The sequence below is a fragment of the Tamandua tetradactyla genome, chromosome 20 (genome assembly GCF_023851605.1).
Source record: "Tamandua tetradactyla isolate mTamTet1 chromosome 20, mTamTet1.pri, whole genome shotgun sequence".
In the NCBI taxonomy this organism is placed as follows: Eukaryota; Metazoa; Chordata; class Mammalia; order Pilosa; family Myrmecophagidae; genus Tamandua; species Tamandua tetradactyla.
Window position 1 is genome coordinate 48,252,529 of NC_135346.1, and position 19,328 is coordinate 48,271,856.

The following is a 19,328-nucleotide window of genomic DNA, read 5'->3' on the forward strand; positions in this document are numbered from 1 at the left end:
TTCACTGGGAGGAGATGGGGATGAATTGGTTTTGGCAAGCAGGTGTTCCCATATAAATAAGAATCCCCATAGACTCCAATCCTCACATAACATTGCTGCAGGTTATTACATATGTAAGGTAATTACTGTGGTATGAGAAATTGTATAATAAAAGTGCTGTTAAATATAAGAGGTGGTGCAAGGCTCATTAGGAGATCCTTGGTGAGGAAATATTCACAACCATAATTTTCCAGTAGTCTCTTACTTCCTCTCCATTTTCATCTCCACCTGCTCTAGGTTATCCCATCAATTTGTGCTGCAGTGTCTTAACATCACCATTAATATTCAGGGAATAGAATGACACATCATTCCTTCCTTAGAGCCACTGCCTTGTGGGCTCATCCCTCCATGTTCTCCGGCTGAAATGTTCATCCTTCTGCTGGGTTTGGAAATATATTGGCCTAATTCCCCCTCTTTTCTCCTTCCACCGACCATGGTTGTGCCCTTGGCAGGCAGAGCTTGATATGAACATTTGAAAACCATTGGGGAAGAGGTTGGAGGAGGATAATTGCATATCCTAATCTAAATCCATAAATGGCCACTTTGTTTACGGCTGGCCTTTACCTTGCAGGTTGGTCTTTTTCATAGAACAGAAGTGAGGGCCATGTGCCCTCTATCTGGTCTGTTCTAAGAATAGGTGGTGTGCTCATATGGGGTGCTAAATGCTGCCTAAGTCCAGATACCCTGGGGTGGAGACGACTTTTCTGTTTTCCATAGAAACTGCTTTCTGGAGCTGGCTCTGCTCCCCACTTGGTTTGCCAAAAGACCAAAGACTCACAGTTTGGTCACTGATAATACTAATCCTCTCTGACAATTAGTTGGCAAGCTTTCCCATTAGAATATCTTTGAAGTATTCCGTGGTTAGGGGGTGGGGAGTGGAAGCTGGGCTGGCAGGAAAGGACAGAGAGCTTTTAATCTCAGAACCCAAACTTCTCAAACTTCATTTCACTTTGGAAGGCATTCTGCTCCTTCAAGTCACGACGACGTAATTACAGGGCACTTCGGAGTACGTCTGGAAGGCCTGCAGCGGAGCTTGTCCCCTATGCAGAGAAATGAAGTTGGGGAGATGTAGCACGTATGGCGTCCTTATTATAACTGGCCTCCTCACAGATTTGCGGGCAGAGCCCTTAACCTGTTACTTCTCTGAGGATGTTTGTTGATGGCTGTGAACTCTTCAAAGGCTTGTTGGGAAGATAAAAAGAAAGTCAAATCCCAGCCCATTCAATCTCTCCTATTTGAGCTAGCGCGCGGTGCCTGTCAGAACGCAGTGTGTGTGCGGAGACAACAGCAGCGAGGGTTCCAGAGGTCTCTCACAAGTATGTATAAATGATAGCAGCTTCTGAACCTTTTTGCTGCTCCTTAACAGAATTGCACACTATAAAAGAGATCTTTCTTGGTGCTGCTACCATTTCTCTGTCCCATCAACCCCACCACCAACATGAGCAGCTTATTTCAAACACCATCTTTTCTTCCGGGGAGAGCTGACCCACATACCACCTTCATGGCCACTGCTACCACTTAGGTTCTTTCCCAAGCCCCTCCTGTGGGTCCGCTCCTTTACTCCTCACAACAATCCTGGTTAAGTGTTAGTAGCTGTTTCTTTGATAAGTAAAACGGATATTTAACACAGTTGCCTAAGACCATTGCGCTAGTGGATGGAGAGGGCGGGGCATGTCCAACTCCCTTCCTCCTTGGTCTGTATGACTTCAGCAATATCCCTCATAGCTGACAAGAGCTTTGTAAATTTTGCCAGCTTTGCCGAGAACCCTGCAGCCAGTGCAACCCGAGCTTTGTTGACACCTGCGTCAGCCAAGCCCCATTCCAGGTTCACAGACTCGGTGCGAGAAAGAATTCAGGGACAGGAAAAAAAAAAAAAAAAAAAGCAAAGGCAAACAGCAAGGTCTATTGAAGGAAAAACACATACCGAAGGAGTTAGCGTGGACATGCTCAAGAGCGAGACATGCCCCCGAGTGCCATGGGTTAGCTAGTTTTATAGGGAAGTTTTGCAGCAATTTTCCATCCTGACCTTTGAAGCCCAGGTGTCTTCTTTGTTTCAGGAGGAGATAGCTATGTCAATGCTCGAGGAGACCAGTCACATACTCAACAGTTTGTTCTTGGGCAGATGTTGAACAATATTTATGACCCCAGGCTTTTTGCTATTAATTAAGAGTCCATTTTTGGCCCATGATTTTACAAGTTTTATGACTTTGGGGGATTTGGGGCTTTAGGGGAAATGTTTGTCCTAGGGAGATTGCAGGTGTGTATTAACACTTTCAGAACTGGACAGAAACTAGGGACCAGAGCCCTGACACCCTGTTCTATCCTGCCTCATCAGGAAGACTGATAAACACCAATATTGTGTGCACCTATCTGGCTGGATTCTAGCCCAGCAGCCCTTTTGGCCTTTGTCCCTGTACCAGATATTTGCTCTCAGAAGAAGCCCACCCATTTCAGAGACTACATGCTTTATTCATCACATTGCAGTTTTGATTCCAGTGGGACACAGCTGAAACACACGGTGTGTTTCAATGGCGTCCTCCTGTGCAGTGTTTTGTACCATTTACCATTCAAGACACTATGAAACCAGCTGCTTAGGAATTTGCCAGCCTCTCTTTCAATAGGCCAGGCCACATGAGCTTGAGAGGGAGAAAGAGCAGGAGGATGAAAGAATGTTAAAATTTCTATTTTTTCTGGAGCACCTACATATTCTAGGTAGGAGGTTTGATAGGTTTCCATGCATGACCACAAATAATGCTCATGACAAATCTAGGAAAGAAGCTTTTTATCTTCATGTTACAAATGAGATGATTGAGGTTAAATAATGAGAACCAAAGGCCATACAGCTAGTGAGGGACTGAGATGATTTGAAGCTATCCTCTGAAGCCTTTGCTCTTTTTAGTCTATAGCGAAGCTTTTGAAGAAATAATATGGCAGATGATTTTAACCAAAGAGAAATTGGAGATTCATGACCCAAGACTTCCTTCTCACTGTGATGCCATGTCATGTGATGATAATGCAGAATTTAGGGAGCCTGGGTCTGTCGAGAAAATGACAGGTGATGCTACGAGCATTAAAAATAGGTTTTTACTTCGGAGCTATGTGAAATGGTATTGCCAGTAGGATATGTTGCCTATATTTATTTGCTATTTGTTAATCTATTAGTTTGTCATTAGACTTTGTAGGAGTAGGATTTAGTTGGCATTTCCAACATTCTTTAACAGTGAAGATCTTTGGTTAATTTCCTTTCTTCCTTTCCCTTTCCTTCCACTCCCTCTGTCTCTCTCTTCATTCCCTGTCTCTCCTCTTTCCCCCTTTCCTTCCTCTCAGAATCATAGCTGAGTGCTGGCATGTACAACTTACAAGCTGTATTTGACCTTGGGTACGTGACTTAACCTCTCTAGTACTCAATTTCATCAACTGTAAAATGGTTATAATATAGTTCCTCAAAGGGTTGTGTTGAGGAATATACTAATTATTATATACAAATAATTAGAATAATGCTTAGAATATATTCAAGCATTCAAAAATAGTTATCATTTTTCTTTAAGCAAATGGATATTGATCCAAGCATTGTGCAAGCTGTTAGGCTGCTTTGCTAGGGAGCAAAAACAGAATTTCCTGGGTCAAAGATATTATTAGGAAGACAGGGCTCCTCTCCAATATCTTGTATGAGTATATCTCAAACATAATTTAAAAATATATTCTCAGATTTTATTTTCCTCCTTATTCCCTGCTGTGGTAGATTGATCATGTACTCCAAAGTAGGCATGTTCTTAATCTTAATGAACATTTCTGTGGATGTGAACCCATTGTAAATGGGATCTATTAAGGATATTATGTTCTAGTTAAGGTGTGGCCCAACTGAAGGAGCTAGGCCTTGATCCATATTACTGGGGGACTTATAAAGAGAAGAAACTGGAAGCTAAAAGTTGGAGAAGGCCACACAGGAAGAAGCCAATGAGAAACAGAAGAGAAACAAAATCAAGCACATCATCATGAAAAGAGAAACAGAGGGTAACCAGGCAAGGAACCCCAAGGGTTGCCAGTATTCAGCATCAGAATGTACAGACTCCTGCAGAAATTATGGTCTTGCCAATTTGATTTCACTCTTCTCCTAGCCTCAAAACAGTGCACCATGCATTCCTGTTGTTCAGCCGAAACCAGATTGTGGTATTTGTGATAGCAGCTCAGGAAACTAAGACACTTGGTTTTTGGTAACCCATCTCTCTGTCTCTTCTCTCGGAAAGAAGTATTCCACACCATACCTCCATGGCGACATGTGGGCTTGACTAACAATTGGGTAAAAATCAAAGCCTGGTAAAGTGGGAAACCAAGGCACACAGGAAAATTAACAATTATATTGCCCTCTTGAAATGTTTCTCATCTTCAAAGTGCTTTGAAAACATTAACTAATTAATTAATCAGAAAGAATTTCTGCTAAATCAGTGAAAATGCTCTTTACAATGTAGTAAGCCTCTTGAAAGGTATTATTTATTCAGCAATGTTTTCTCTTTGGTTTTAAGGGAATAATCAGTTTCTTTTTTTTGGGAGACATCTCAGGTGATATTGTGGGATCTCTGTACACCCCTTCACTCTGTGCATCCCAGTAAGCATGAGTACATGAACACACATGCACACACACACTCACACACATGCATGCACACACACGCGCACACTGGAAAATACAAAATGTTCTTTTAGGATTATGTCCCTTGACAGTAAATGCATTAAAATATGAGTCTCTAATCCACTGTGCTTATCAGCCTTTTATCGACTTGCTAGCAAAGTCAAGACAAAAACATCCTGTTGAGTCTCAAATATCAATGTCACCTGCTATTTCCATTTACTTTCCTATCCCCTTGACTGGCCTGTGAGTACTTCAGGAGGTACAACTGTGTCTTTATCACCATTGTCTCTAGAGCCTAGCATTCAAAGAGCCTTAAGTATGTCATCCCTATTCTCGAGTTTACAGAATATAACTAAATATTTTTGTGACATGGCATGAGAGTACTACTAATAATGTTATGTCCATTAATTCAACACATACCAACCACCCGCCATTTATATATATATATATATATATATATATAAGATCATCCGCTTTATTCAGTGCAGGGCTTTGAGTCCATGGTAATGGATTCAGAGATGATCTGGACAGGGTTATTGCATTCAAGGAATTTGTTGTCCAGCAGGAAAGAGAAGGCAAAGGCATAAGTAACTTTACTATAAGGGAGATATGATGAACACCTACAATGAAGCACCTTCGGAAAGAGGAGAGTTGATTTCTGGCTGGAGCCTTCAGGAAGGGCTTTTTGAAGTAGATGACACCTGAATGGAGGCTTGAAATAGAAACTAGCTTTTAGAAAGGGTGAGGGGGTTATTGTTCCACCATAGGACAGTTAAGGGGGAAAAATCATGGACAAGAAAGTATGGTTGCATATGAAAGTCACTGTTTTTTACTTTGAGCCTAGGCAGGGGGAGAAAGGTAGAGGAGCATAATCTAGGATGAGTGGGTTGGCCGTATTTTGGGGAAATGTGTGGAACATATAGACCACACCAAGTCCCCACCTGCAGCAGCCATTACTAATCATTCTCAGCCTTGAGAACAAAGCGGATCGTGTCCACGTGGCCTCCAATGTGAGTAGAGCCTGTCAATGTGAATAGGGCCATAGCATGGAAAGTCTTATATGTTAGGCTGAGGAATCTAGGATTTATTACTTTGGTATTGCGTAGCAAAGAAAGCATAGATTCAGAACTTCATTCGCTGTTCTACAATATCGCAATCCAAAGATACCCAGAACTACTATTGAAATTTTGGTGTTTAGAAGCTCACCTGCACATCAAATTAAGTCTTTCAAATATTTTGGTAAAATTTAAATTTTATCTCCTCCTTCATTTTCTGATTGTCAGCTCCTATTTCTTGCAGTTATTGATTTTTAAACAGTACCAGATTACCTCTTTTTTCCCCTAATTCCCTATGTGATTTCAAATTCAGACTTATTAGAATACTGCATAAAATTAAAGTAAGTAGGCTCTGAGCAAGTGTATGGGAGGTTTTAGGAATTTAAATTCAGGTACTATTAAATCTATGAGTTGCTCAGACATTGTTTTTATGATCTCACTGAATTCTGGAAAGCTGGACTATTATTGCCTAGTCTGTACCCTTAATTTACCCTGAGGGGAAAAAAAAACTCAAATGCCGTGTCCATGGGTGAACTGCATAGCATCAGATTTTAATCTGACTGGTTGAGTCAGATTTTGAAGGGTCTTCCCTAACCTCTCAAACAGGAAATGATGTCTTCCACGGAAACCTCTAAAGGATGTGTATATACATTGGAAACAAACTTGGAAAACCAAGGGGATTCAAAACACTGTTTGTACCTAATTCTAAATTTCCCATTTTGAGAAAAGTGAAAATCTTCTAGCACATACCTTGCAGAAAATTCTAAGACATTGAGAAGAATGTGAGAGTAAATGGTCAGGGGGAATGCTTGACCCCACTACACTGGTATGCTATGTTGAAGCAAAGAGAATAATGGCAGTGGAGGATTAGAGGCCTGGGCTCCAGTGACACTCCTTTTTGGCTGATCCAGCCCCCCAAGCTTCTTGAACATCAATTTTCCAACTTGGTAAACACAATTAATGATGATTCCTTAGACAGGCTATTAAAACTGAGTTTAAGTTTTCTTGGGAGTATAGAGATTTAACTATTCAGGAAGTATGCTGCGTGCCTGGTGGAAATTAAGCCACCTCTCCACATGCCTGCCACCAGATGCAAAGCAGTGCTAAGAATTCAGAGGCGGCAGAATGCAGGACTCATGTTTGGCATCAGACATATCTGGGTTTGAATCGCAGTGCCATCATTTACTACCTGTATGACCTTGCTCTAAATAGCTTGATTTTTCTGAGCCTCTGTTTCTTCATCTGTAAAATGGGCGTGGTGGCGGAACTACCCCAGAGTGTTGTTGCAAGGAATAAATGTGACAATCTATATTCAAGTGCTCAGAGTTAAAATTATTAGATGACTTCTCAAAAAACCTGAAAGTTCATGTGCCAGATACCAGAGTGCCAACAATGACTTATGTCCAAAGTTTTTCAATAGCATTTCCTTAAAGGTTGCTCTTCATGAATCCCATAATGGGTTTGTTATTCTCATCATGAGATAAGAATTCTACAGCCTTCAAGACAAAAAAAAAAAAAAAAAAAAAAAAAAAAAACTCAACCTAATATGTACACAGCCGAGGGGTTATGAAGGCTCTTAGGGACTTACCTATCTTCTGAGACATTTTTCTAAGCAATAACTATATTTTGAGGGGGAAGAAAAGAGGGGTTAATATTTATTTTTTTCCTGACCCCCTCCTTTATTCATTCTAGTGTAGAGTAAGTTGATAGCCTAACAATTACAAGAGACAAATCCGCAGTCAAGGGCTGGTGTGTATTTATAGCTGGATGCATATGTCTATAGCTGTGAGGTATGTAAATAGAATAGATACATTTTGCAAATGCTCTTTTTGTGTGTACCTACAGAGAGGACAGAACAGGGAGATGAATACTGGAGATAGAGTAGGGAATGCAAGGGATTCAGATATTTTTCCATATCTAAGCATCTCATTCCTACAGACCATCTATCTGATTGGTGTAGGCTAGGGATCTCTGCACTGATCCTGTTACAAGGTAATACTCCAGAATGGAAAGGTGTTTCACAAAAGCTTCCTATTTGTAATCAAAGCCTCCCTTTGTCACTGAGCATGCCCAGTGAGTCTGCTAGAAGCAGAGCAGTACAAAATGCAGTTTTTACTTTCCTGTGGTTTGTAGCCACTGCGGCTGCTGATGAGCAGGGAGGCAGTGAGCCATCGGGTTCAAGGGGAGTCCTGAAAAGGCAGAGAAAAAGGGATCTGAGTAAAGTGGGACGTGGAGGAGTGGTAATAGGTGGAAGGGTGCGGCAAAAGGTTTGCTTGGTTCCCTGCAGCCTTTCCTCTCTAAGTGAAGCCCTCTGTGGTTCCGCAGGCAGAAGCCTCTGAAAATCTTTGATATCCTTACGAAATTGTGGTATCCTGCACGAGACTGCAGTCCGAATGGTTTGGGTTCAAAACCTGACTTGGTCTTATGACACTGGCTGTGACCTTGGCAAAGAAACTTTAAGAATCTGAGTCTCAGATTTCTTCGAAGATTTAATGAGAAAGAAAAAGCACAAGAGAAGGCTCACCTTCTCTATGTGCACAGATATATCTTGAGGTTCGATAGCTCAGTTAAGCTGTAAACCCATACCAACCACCACCCCAAAGCTCAGAAACTCTGAAGTGAGATCTAGGTTCAAATCCCAGCTCTCCCTTGTATTAGCTATGAGAATTTGCTCAAATGTGTGTGTGTGTGTGTGTGTGTGTGTGTGTGTGAGAGAGAGAGAGAGAGAGAGAGAGAGAGAGAGAGACATAGAGCAAGTTTAATGTCTATCAAATACCAGGGGATTAAAAGGAAAATGAAAACAGACAAATCCATCTTCCTCTAGAGTCTGTAGCCCAGTGGCATTGTATTTGTTGGGGAGCCTCTGTTTCCTCATCTGTAAAATGGAAATGATGGCACTTACTCAGGAGAATCGTTCTTAAGGTTAAAATGGGAAAGGTTCTCAGCAAGGTACCTGGCATATGGCAATGCTCTACAGTAGATTGTGAACATCTGATTTTTCGTTCCTACCATATTGAATTATCTTCTCTCCTGATTTCCCCCATAATGCCATTCCCAGCAATCTGTTTTCCTTATGTATCATGAGCCTCTTTCCTGTAGTCTGGATAGGGAACTGGGTAACATGATGATTAGTCATGTGCAGCTGGCACCAGATAGACCTGAGTTGAAGTTCTCTGCCACTTTTCCAGATGTGTGACCTTGGGTAAGCCACTTATCTGTCTCCGTCTCATTTTCCTCATCTATAAAGTGGGAATAAATGCAGTCTCTACACCAAGGATTATTATTCTTATCCCAAGAGTAGTTGGTGTGTGTGTGTGTGTGCATGTGAAAGAGAGAGAGAGACAAAGGGAATTTAATGTCTGCTAGGTAACATGAAATAAATGGAAACTAAAAATAGATACTTTACTGTGTTCCCACTCTCATGCCCCAGAACTTTAGTCTAGTGGATTTGTGTGTGCCCTGAAACATACTAGCTAAATCATAGAACAAATAGAAAATTGCAACTATAACAACTTTTAAAAGAAGAGTTGCATGATGTCTATAGTAAGCGGTATTTGACCCAGCCTGAAAGATCAGTGATGGATTCCTAATGAAGTGATGCTGGGGCAGAGGATACATGGGAGTTTGTTAGCTGAATAGTGCAGGAAAACATATTTCAAGCAATCTCTCAAAAAATGTTCTCTATCAGCATCATAAGTATCTTTTCACAGTCTTCTTTCTAGATTATAAGCGCAAGGAGGACAGGGATGGTGTCCTTGTCATTTTACATTACATTTTACATGCTCTTTAAGTGCCTTGAAGAAATAAATGCTTAATAAATAGTTGTGGAATGAATGAATGTTAGCAGACTACCAATGCAGAGTTCCTGAATGAAATAAAAGGTAATTGCTATGCGTCCATCGCATGTCTTAATTTAGGATGCAATTAAGGAAGATGCATTCCTTGGTAAAAAACAAAAACAAAACCAAAAAAAAAAAAAAACCAGTGTGGACTTTCCAATGGAAGAAAACAATTCCTCATTCAGGTACTGCCCCCTTGGGAAAGTAGCATGAACGCTCAGTCTCAGTCTCCACATGTGTAAAATGGGGGTAAGGGTAGTGTCCTTCCAGGGTTATTTTAGAGATTACACTGTTAATATGTGATTATCTAACAAAAGAGTGGCTGAGAGCATGTGTTCAAGAGATGAGTGTTATTAATATTATCACTATTAGGACATTGATAAATTTCAGAGATGCAGGTTTCAAGGTTTATAGGTTGTTGACAGGCCAGGTTGCCCTCGGAGACAGCTTGAAAACCACAGGATGTCATCAACCAAACATCAACCAGACCTTTGCCTTGCCATACATTTTTATGGTTCCTCAATGCAGGGCATTGTATCTCTGGTGGCTAAGAGTCAGTTTAGGTTCCCAGATGTAATAGGTACTAATTGACTAACATGTTAAAATATTCTAGGACCTCAGTTTCCTTTTAGGGTTAGATCATAGAGTTTGGGCAGCATAAAATCAGAGAATTCACCACATTGCACAGAGCCTACATATGGTAAGCAAGCAAACATGTTAGCTGTTACTATTGAACCACGAGGCCCTGCTGGATTTCTATGACTGAATCAGACTGACTGAATCAGCCTTTCTTGAGCGGCGAATTGCTTCCTTTTGAAATTCCCGTTATGAAGGAAGAAAAGCAACACTTTTCTGAGGTCTGAAACCCTCGCTCTCCCTGCACTGTTCCTCGGAGAAGAGGGCAGTGGGGGCAGGTTCGGGGTCACCAGGCAGTCAAGGTGAAGCAGACCAGCAGGGGCTGAGGACTCCGCAAACTCTGCCTTCCTTCTTGAAGCCAGGCTCTGTCCCTCTTTGCGCTCTTTACCCTGGAAGGCATGATCAGGGGTTCTAGCCGAACACTGGGCATGCTCGCCGGCTGGGGCGGCCTCGGATTGTCAGCAGGACGCGTCTGCTTGCAGCGCTCCCTTGTTTCTAGAGACCCGGGTGCAGCTGCGGTGTATCGGGTTTTGTAGAGCTGAACCTTCGGTGCGTGCAGTCAGGGAACCCAGCCTCCCCTCTCCAACCCCGAGCGGAACGGAACTCTCTGCACAGCCCCGGATTCGCGCGCACAGTTCTGGTCTTGGAAACGCCCGGTTGGGGTTCTCTCTGCAGACAAAGAGGCGCACGTGCCCCCACCGCCCCTCTTTCTCAGCCCTGAGCCCCTCCCTTGCCTCATACCCCGCCGCCCCGCTGCAGCCCCAACGCCACCACCCCGCCCCGGGGTCCGAGACTTGTGCGCGCGTTCGGGGCCCGCAGACTGGCTCCCTCTTCCCTTGCAGGGGCCGCGCTGGCTGCCGGGCGGCGCGTGGCAATCGGTGTGTATGTGTGCGCGCGCGCGCGCGCGTGTGTGCATATGTGTGTGTGCGCGGATGTGTCTGTGCGGCGCGCGGGCGGGCGCGTGTGTGCGCGCGAGGGTTCTCGCGTGCAGGAGCTACTGGGTGTGCGTGCGTGTTTTATGGGTTTGATTCCAGAGCAGGTTGCACATTGGTCCTGGGTGGCTCGCAGGCTCAGGTCGTGCTTGGGCGTCCTCCTCCTAATCGTTTTCGAAGTAGCAGCAGCAGCAGCAGCAGCAGCAGCAGCAGCAAAACCAGCAGCAGCACGAGCCGCGGCAACAGCGGCAGCGGCGGCGGCAGCTCAGCGGCACAGCTGACAGAAGTGTGCAGAAGCGAGCACCGTTTAGGGAGTCCGGGGGGCGGGTAAGAGGGAGGAGGGAGAAAGCCTGTCTTGGTCTTTGGGATTATTTTTTTTCCCTTCTTTCCCTCTCTCTCTTTCTGGAGGGTGTGTGTTGCCTCCTCGAAGTGAAGGAATTTTGCTCCAAAGCGAGCTGGGACCGAAGACTCTAGGCTAAGTTATCTCTCTATGTAGATGGTGTCAGGGAGCGAAGCTACTGACCGAGTCGCTGGTAAATGTTTTTCACTTCTTACTCTTTAATGCTTAAGGCTTTAAAAAAATTTTTTTTGTCCTTTTTCTTTCTTCCGTGTTTCCTTTCTGTGGCTCCTCATTCTGCAATCGCTCCTGAATCAGCTGCAGCTCTCTCTCTCTCTCCTTGCGTTTGTGCAGTTTACAACTTGTTTCGTGGTTTTCTGTGTTTTTTTCCTCCTCCATCCTCAGATGAATGCTGGAACATTTAAATTCGGCACTTCGGGAGGTCGTCATTAGTTGCATGAGTTTGGGGGAGGGGGATGGGAAAGATCGGTAGAGCAGACTGTTATTTCCCTGCAGAAGGATTGCCGGTTTCTCTCTAATGTTCATCGCAATTATAGGGATTTTTTTTTTTTTTTTAGGATGCGTTATAACGTTGCATTGATGTTTAAGGTTATCATTCTCCAGGATTACAATGCATTTTGACTCAGTTTTGACAGCATAACAGATGCCAGTGATTCCAGAACTGCTGTATGGTACATATTGGCTAAAATATTCAAAATTGGAGGAAGAATCATTTGCATTCCAAAAAAGAATTTCTTAAAAATGCTATTTTTTGTCACATTGCTGCATATTTGCGGGAGGAATAATAGAGACCACTACTTACGTTGCTTGCAAAGATAATAAACATATAAGTGTTTAGTGCATCACATACTGTCCTGTTCTCCATTGATTGATCTATTGCTAAATTTCCTTAATAATAAATATACGCTGTGGGGAAGGAGGGGGATTATGGCATTGGCTTCTTCAAAATTGTGAGACATGTACGGCAATTTCTAACCCCAATCCAGCCCTCTCTTAGATCTTATTTGAAGTGGCATCTTGTTAATTGGGGAAGGGGGGCAGTTTCTGCCATCCACATGGAGTGAAATGATTTAAAATAGCCAGCATATGCATGCAAATTGAACTCTTAACTCTTTTTCTCAAAAAAAAAAAAAAGTACTCCCTCTGTAACTCTTGCTGCCAGCATCTATTTTAAATATTTTTTAAAAATTAATACCCAACAGTTCTTTAAAGCATTCTTATTGAAGTCCTTTGGGGCTTTCTTAGGAGTTGCCATATTTCATTTGTTTTGCTGTTTTCCACCCTAAGTTTTCAGATCCAGTTCAGTAGAAAAACTGAAGGGTCAGTAAGTAATGGCAAATCAGCAGTTTAGAAAGAAATCAGTTTATAGTTGTAAAAATCTACTAAGCCAAGGGGAAAATGACCTAACAGAATGACAACTTAATTGTAAAGAGTGGAGCTCTGTGATACAGCAGGTTGCAGTCTCAGTACATCTTAAGGGGCTCTCAACTGTAGGCTTAGATGAGGATATCCAGTGCAGGGCTCTTCTGAGGCACATGCCTTTTACAGAGAGGAAATATTGTTATTTAAGGAAACCACCTTCTGCTATGTGGTTGCTACAGCACAGAGCTGCAGTTTACCTAGGTAGAAAGAGTATGCTTGCAATAAAACTGTTAAACTTTGTTTTAATGTAAACTTAGCTGGTGTTGGAAGAACAACCTAAGACCGTGGGTCCTCTTCAGGACTGAAGAACAAAACAAACTATAAATTAACTCAACTGGTCAGATACACTTTCATATAGAAGAAAGCCTATGCTCTAAGACACCATGCAAATTCACCTGTTCTGGGTCGCCCGTGTTGATAAAAGCTTTTCTTGAAATTGTGGACAGGATTCCTGAGATCTAAAAGATCTAAAGCTCATTTCTTTTTGTAGGCTGCTGATGGTAATAAGGCTTTAAAAAAAAAAAAGACTGAAAACTCAGCTTACGTATAGGCCCCTTGATATGGCAGTATTGTTATTTTAAAATATTTTCACAAACTTCAATTTACCATTTTGATCATGTTGGGGCGGGGGGCAGGGGTGGACAACTTTCCATTCCTAAGGATCAGAGTCATCTCTGAATGAAGCATTTGCTTGTCTGGGTACCAAAGAAACACGTATTTATATAGTAAACTTGAATTCTACAAATCCACGGCTTCTAAAGCATCATGGTTCTCTCATTCTAGGACCCAAACCAGAAAGCAATATGTCCCATGCTGAGCAGCTACATTATTTCCCTGGCATATTCCACACACATGGGCATGAGAAGATAACTGACCAGGCTAAGGGCTCATTTCGCTTGGCCCATAGGCAAGATTTCTAATTGTTATGCAATATATTCAGAGCATGAATTTATTTATGAAACACCAAAATTAGCTCCAATTTCAGCATCTCAGCCCAGATGTGAAGACCAAGATTCCATCAATTTAAAGATCGCATTCTTTTCCTGCTGAGGTTGTTTTTTTACGCACTCACCCCTCTTCCTTGTAGTTTCCTGGCAACTTCTGAAAAGCTCTCTGAATTTTTTGTTAACATATTGAACCTATCTATAATTTGGGTATAATGCCGGGTTAAATTACTGTAGCTGAGCTTGTATTACTCTTACATGATTCTGTGTAGTATAGTGTTTGTGGTTTGTTGTTGAGTTTGTTATTATTAAGATTTTCCTTAACTTTTAACCAAGCTCATTGTAACTTTCTATGCCTTATGTGGATCTAAGGTTAATGTCTCAAAATAGTATCATTTTGCTAGGCTTGTTGGTAAATTGGGTAGTTTACTTTCTATTGATCTTCCTGTTGAATTTCAGCATTTCCAGACACATGGCATTAGAAAGCATGGGGAGAAGGTAACTTTGGAGGAAGAAGACTATAAAGACTAGTATCTGAAACTTGATTCAGGGAACTTGACAATCATTTTTGTCTGTATTGTCAGAGTTCCTATTTTCATTTTGATAAGAACGAAGGTTTCTCTGCGTGTGTGCAGTGTTTACTATGCTAAAGCTACTGAATGTTTCTTAAAATTAATTGCTATTTTTTCTTTGTGTAATTGAGCAGAACTTTGAGCTGCTTGTGTGTTTTTAAGGACAACCTGTATTGGTGAGCTTGTTCGTTGTTTTCTATTCTGTGCAGACTAATTTTGAGAAGTGGTTTCTGGTGATATATGGTCAAGGTCACTGCCAAGGACCTTTCCCCCCCTTCCCACTTGAGAGCTCAAACTTAAACTGAAACTCAGTTCTTAAGAGGTAAAACTTAATGTCAAATGACTTACTTCAAACAGGGCTATTTGAACAGCATATTATTTTTGTCTTTCATTACTTTGTGTGAAGCAACAGTTTTATTCTTTGAGCTGCTGAGTTGTAGTAGCCCTGATGTGCTCACAGGGAGAAGCTCTCAGGTCTGCACTTAGAGTACCTAAAACAGATTCACAAACTTCAGGGAAATAGCAAGACCTTTTCTTGGATAAGGGGAGGAGATACCTTGTTATGTCCTCAAAAGGGAGTATGGCAATTTTTCATAAAATGCAACACATTTTTAAATTATATAATACTCCCCTTAAACTTCTGTGAAACCAACAGTGATTTTATAAGGTTCTTGAGTGGTTAAGAGGAAATATAGTAGCTTTTCAAAGTATTTGTGTACTCCTGATTTCTATTCTGCTTTATAAAGGGATCCTTCAGATTACTGAGCGACTTCTATATGCTGTCAGTAACTTAAAATTAAAAAATATATATTTTAGATTTTCTCTGTTTAGTAAAGATAAACCATTATTTAACATAATTAGTTTAGCCATGCTAAGTACATGTAAAAAGGAATGATAAATCTGCTTCTGCTCATAATTCCAAGGAATTTCATGAAGTTAAAGAGTTTAAAATGTTTTATTTTGATTTTTTCCTAAAATTCACATTACTCACTGCTCTGGTCGAAATGATATATCATATACTACAGTGTGATTCTGAATCTGAACGATTGCGGCCTTTTTAAGAATTCTTAGTGGTGATAAATGAAGCACCTTGAGAAACAGTTTGCAAATAATGTGCCTACATGCTTTGCGGAAAGACTTTAATTGGTCCACCTCTGCTAAGTGTACAATTACGAGCCTCTTAGGCAAAAAGAATTGTCAGGAAAAAAGTTCAATTATGTGCTTTTCTGCAGTACTGTGGGTGAAAGGAGAGCAACTATTTTAACTCTTCATGGAAGAGCAGTAAAAAGAAATTGAGACAAAATAATGCAATTTACTTATTAAAATAAAAACTCTATCCCCCTACCCCCTCCAAAAAATATTTCCCCCTGGACTATATGAATTGACTTCTGACTCCATTGGAACAATTGACATTAGAACTCATCTTATCACCCCTGTGTGGCTCCTGCTAGGATATTGGTGATGGGTGCTAAAGATACAGTGTTTGTCTTCGGAAAATTTAAATGCCTTGTTTGGGAAGAGAAAGATCTTTTCTTTAAAAGCTAATGGTTCCACACCTAAAATTCTTTCAGATGAGGGTTGGCTCCCCTTGATTTTAATCTGGAACAGCAGTGGGGGCTGCTCAGCGCTACTCCCATATTTAATGTGGTTCTGCCATAGGTTATTATAACATGAATATGGACAGTTAGCTTTTTCAGCACAGCTATTCTAATCATTGCACTAAATTTCTGGAATGTTATGCAAATTTATAAAAGTTTGGAACTCAGCTTAACAAAAGAAGATATATATTTTGCTTTGATGACTGAATTATGCAGCTATCTAGCTTCAAACTTAATTTCAAGGTATTAGAAATTTTGCATCATCCTTTTCCTTTAATATGACCATTGTAAAGTACTTATTTTTAAATTCTATACGAAAGGGAGTTGTGTGCTCAGTAATATAAAGAACTCATTCTGAACTTGGTTTAAAAGAATAAGTAATTCTTGCGTTTATTTGGTTTACTCTTCTTTAATTTACCTTTTAGGAGACAATGACTAAAGCTGGAGAATATAATTCTATACAATGAAGATGAAATTGATGTTAATATCAATAACATACTGATTTTAAATGTTTGGAAAGGAGGACTCCCTAGAGGATTCTTCTGGGCATGTCTTGTACTTAAATTTTCATTTTTATTATCTCTTAGGATTTAACTATTACTCAGTGTTTTGACATTTCTCCTCCTTCAGTTAGAGAAACAAAGGTATATGCACAGAAAAGAAATAAATATACCACTAAATAGAAATGATTTGGGCAGAGGTTAAACAAAATCCCATAATTTAAAATAACCATATCAGAAGATTTTATAAGGTGCTTGTTATATTTGCAACACATTGTAAAAAATTGCCGCTTAAAATGTTCATTTTATAGAAACAGTCAAGTTAGACTCTTAGATTATTTTAAAGAATGAAACTGAACATTTAGGGGAGAGAACTGTGGCTATACTCGTAGGTAATCCTAAAGCAAATATCTATATAGTTAAAATCATAGTTTTATTAGAGAAGCCATTCCAACTGATTTTCTGATCTTAACACTGATAATTTCCTCAAAACCATTTCAAATGTAAAGTTGTATGATTAGATATCTATTTTAGTAGATATTACTTAGATAGAATATAGACAAATTAAAACTACAGCAAATTTTCTTTCAGTCTTTATTTTTTATTCATTCAATAAGCTATATTTAGATTCTCAAGCCATTTACCTGTGCTGTGCCAGGTAAATCTTATGGTGGAAGTAATTTGATACCAAAATAATGTCAAAGAAAGTAAATAGGAGTGAGGTGAGTGCTTTCTTTAAGTAAAAGATAAACTTATCCTCTTTATGTCACCCTAGGGTATGTTAGAAAGGTAGTTTAATTTTATTTCATTTTAGGATTTATTCAGGGAGTAATTGTATACAGTATACAAATATCCACTTATTCTTTGCCCTCTATTATATCCAGCCCATCTCTCTGTGCAGCCTGTTGTGATATGACACCTGGAATTGAAAACTTATGTCAAGGTTTGATACTATGGGCACCAATTTCAAAGGGACTCAAGGAAAGGGCAATGTGAGTTTGTGGCAGATCATGCAGACGAGAAGGAAATTTATTCTGTAGTTGGCTGCCATTTCTTCTAGGCAATAGTAGAGCCATCGATTTTATTTTTAACTTCACTGAAACTTCTTGAGAAGGCACAGCTGTTTCTCTATGTTTTACCCTTAAGAATAATAATATAATTATTACAAAAGCATTTCACAGTGGATAGGGCTCTGTGATTTCTGTGACCCAGCATCTAATTTTTCTCCTCTCTAATCCTGTTGATATATCCCTACACGTAATCAGACTCAGTCAGATGAAACCAATTACTAAGGGAAAAAAAAAATCAAATTTATTAATTATATTTATTGGATATGTCTGTTGCTTAATTATCCATTGGCGAATTTACATGTGGCCACAGAGAAGGCTGTGGATGAGTGTGGAAAAATGATCAATCATCAGTTCTCACAGTCCAGAGGAGGCTGCAACAACAACAACAAAAAAGCCAAAACAACAACCTTATAATTTCTCATTATCATAGCTATGGGTCTAAACAGTGCAAATCATCACCAAAAAAATGAGGTGTGTTTGGCTTGACCTAGGAAAATCTAGAAAAAGATTGGGAGTTATTGGACTTTTTCCTAACCGCTTGATATAATGGTACGAAGAAATGTAAGGTGCTCCATACACTTTTAAAATGAATAATGATTTAGTTGTTCCAACGTGTGTTGCAAAAGCACTTCAAATGACCCAACCCAGCAGATGACCGAAGCCCATTTCCTGGACTGTGTGTGAGTAGGTGGTGGGGAGGGGTAGGAGGGAGGTTTGGGGAGATCGACATGAAGTGTACAGTAGAGTGACATGCAAGATGTTCAGAAAGTCTCATTTTTTTATTTTATTTTATTTTTTGCATGGACAGGCACCGGGAATCGAACCCGGGTCTCCGGCATGGCAGGCAGGAACTCTGCCTGCTGAGCCATGGTGGCCGGCCTGTTCAGAAAGTCTTATTGATGATTGCATGTACCTGCAGGGAGCAGATGCTAAGATAGCACCACTAAAGTAAGGAATTGTCTTTGTGCTTCGCCTTTGATGGTAAAGATAAATAGACTTTTTTTTTTTTTTGGTACCCGTGTGTTTTGTTAAAAATTCTTCACCGCCGCCAAAAACGGTTTTCTTCTCTTTTTTCACCCTCTTCTCACTTTAATGGGATTGATCTTGAGCATGGCTTATTTTGTACTTTTCTTGCCCGTTTGCTTTCATCATGCATTTTTAAAAATTTTTCAGTGTGTATATTGCTCTTCAGAATAGATAATGATGGAAATAGCCACCACTCCAAGGAAATGTGGCATGGCTATTCGTGTTAACAGAAGTGTCATTTTTATTTATGTGATTCTTCAGGTCCAGAGATTACTATATTTTTATAAGTCAGTCCTGTCCGCACCCCAAATGAACTTCAGAGAGGAAAACAAACCACTTTTGAACTTGAGGCATTTGCATAGTGTTTTCGAGGAAAAACTGAATGAAATGTGTGTTTTAAGAATTGAAGCACATCATTAATGTGTCATTTAGGGAAGACACAGGGTAAATTATGATTTATTGCTCATTACCATTTATTTGGGGCTGTTACTATTGAAGGCACTACTTAAGCATTGTAGATTATGCTTTTGTCATATTTGGCTGCGGGAAATTAAAATAGCAAAATGAGTATTGAGAATTGAAAGGGGGAGGTGGTTTTATACCTGTTGGTTTAGCAAGACAACCTAAGAGATGAGCTAATTGTTCCATTTCCTTTATTCTATATTTCAAAATACAGTAATTTTTAGTTCAGAATAAAAGTTGCTTTCAGC

The 19,328-nt window shown here is 40.4% G+C and overlaps 1 protein-coding gene across 1 annotated transcript in view; it reads left to right on the forward strand.

Moving 5' to 3' along the window:
* Positions 1 to 11,547: 11,547 nt before the first annotated feature.
* Positions 11,548 to 19,328, forward strand: part of LOC143664338 (teneurin-2-like) — a 392,537-nt gene continuing 384,756 nt past the window's right edge. The window contains exon 1 of the mRNA XM_077137987.1: positions 11,548 to 11,661. The gene's annotated coding sequence lies outside the window, so the exon portion shown is untranslated. The remainder of the gene's footprint in view (positions 11,662 to 19,328) is intronic.